Genomic DNA, 1,923 nt, shown 5'->3' on the forward strand with positions numbered 1-1,923 from the left:
AAAGGGCCAGCAGGGGGCTCCTCCGGAGGAGGGCACTAGGCCCGCTCCTGGCTCACGATACTCTTTCCCCTCTGCCGTCCCATCCCAGACATGATGTAGTGGAAGTGGCTGGCCTCACATCCTTCTCCTTTGGGGAAGATGATGACTGTCGCTATGTCATGATCTTCAAAAAGGTAAAAGGCCTGAGTTCCTCATTCTCTCCTCTCCCCTTTGTGGCCTTCTCCCCCTTCCCTGATGAAGGAATGAAATGAAACATTTGTATGGACTCTGACCCCATCATTGTGCTCTTCTCCAGGAGTTTGCACCCTCAGATGAAGAGCTAGACTCCTACCGTCGTGGAGAGGAATGGGATCCCCAGAAGGCTGAGGAGAAGCGGAAGCTGAAGGTGAGCTATGCGTGGCAGCCCTTGGGGCCCAGAAGCCCACCACCTGGGAGGGGTGGGGATTTGGGCTGGGGCCCTGAGCACCAGTGCCCCCACTTTCACCCCCAGGAGCTGGCTCAGAGGCAGGAGGAGGAGGCAGCCCAGCAGGGGCCCGTGGTGGTGAGCCCTGCTAGCGACTACAAGGACAAGTACAGCCACCTCATCGGCAAGGGAGCAGCGAAAGACGCAGCGCACATGCTGCAGGCCAATAAAACCTACGGCTGTGGTGAGGCCACAGTGCGGCCGGGGTGGCTGGGAGAGGAGCATGGGATGTGGTGGGAGGGCAGTGGAGGCTGAGGTACGGGTTTCTAGGTCCTCCCTACCCTCCTCTCTGCCCCTAGTGCCCGTGGCCAATAAGAGGGACACACGCTCCATTGAAGAGGCTATGAATGAGATCAGAGCCAAGAAACGTCTGCGGCAGAGTGGGGAAGAGTTGCCACCAACCTCCTAGGCACCCCGCCCAGCTCCCTTTGACCCCTGGGGCAGGGCAGGGGGCAGGGAGGGACTAGGCTGCTGCTATTAGAACCCATCCTGGAGCCCCACCTCTGAACCGCCTCCTACCAGCTGTCCCGCGGGCTGGAGGACAACAGGTGTTTGATTTGTCACTGTTGGAGCGTGGATAGGTGCGTGGTGTGTGTGTGTGTGTGAGAGTGTGGATGCACAGCGGGTATTTAATCTGTATGATTCCCTGTTCTTGGAATTTTCTTCCCCATGGGGCTGGGGTACTTTACATTCAATAAATGCTGTTTAACCCAATGTCCTGGTTGGTTTGTACCCGGAAAGGTGGGTCCTGAAGCCACTGGTAGAGAAGAAGGGGAATAATTTTCAGTTGAACAGCATAAAATTGCTGTTTGTGTAGGTTAAACATGGCCAGTTGACACTATCAGAGGTTTTTTGTTTGTTTTGAGACGGAGTCTTTGTTGCCCAGGCTAGAGTGCAGTAGTGTGATCTCGGTTCACTGCAACCTCTGCCTCCAGGGTTCAAGCGATTCTCCTGCCTTAGCCTCCTGAGTAGCTGGGATTACAGGCATGTGTCACCACACCCGGGTAATTTTTTGTATGTTTAGTAGAGACAGGGTTTCATCATATTGGCCAGGCTGGTCTCTAACTCCCAACCTCAGGTGATCTGCCCACCTCAGCCTCCCAAAGTGCTGGGATTACAAGTGTGAGCCACTGTGCCCAGCCCAGAGGGTTTTATAAGATGCAGTATTTTAAGAGTGCAATCAGAGGCTGGGCACAGTGGCTCACACCTGTAATCCCAGCATTTTAGGAGGTCAAGGCTGGAGGATCACTTGAGGCCAGGAGGTCAAGATCAGCCTGGGCAACATAGTGAGACTTTCTCTCTACAAAATTAAAAAATTGGCTGGGTGCAGTGGCTCACACCTGCAATCTGAGCACTTTGGGAGGCTGAGGCGGGCGGATCATGAGGTCAGGAGATCGAGACCATCCTGGCTAACACGGTGAAACCCCGTCTCTACTAAAAATACAAAAAAATTAGCCGGG

The 1,923-nt window shown here is 54.5% G+C and overlaps 1 protein-coding gene and 1 long non-coding RNA gene across 2 annotated transcripts in view; both read left to right on the top strand.

Moving 5' to 3' along the window:
- The window catches only part of SPAG7 (sperm associated antigen 7), a 19,817-nt gene that overhangs the window by 8,580 nt on the left and 9,314 nt on the right, over positions 1 to 1,923 (top strand). The window lies entirely within an intron of this gene.
- Positions 257 to 1,177, top strand: LOC105549949. Its single transcript, XR_001007634.1, has 3 exons — positions 257 to 385; positions 491 to 647; positions 763 to 1,177. It is a non-coding gene; the product is annotated as an uncharacterized LOC105549949 (long non-coding RNA).

This window comes from Mandrillus leucophaeus, unplaced genomic scaffold, assembly GCF_000951045.1.
Source record: "Mandrillus leucophaeus isolate KB7577 unplaced genomic scaffold, Mleu.le_1.0 Scaffold46, whole genome shotgun sequence".
In the NCBI taxonomy this organism is placed as follows: domain Eukaryota; kingdom Metazoa; phylum Chordata; class Mammalia; order Primates; family Cercopithecidae; genus Mandrillus; species Mandrillus leucophaeus.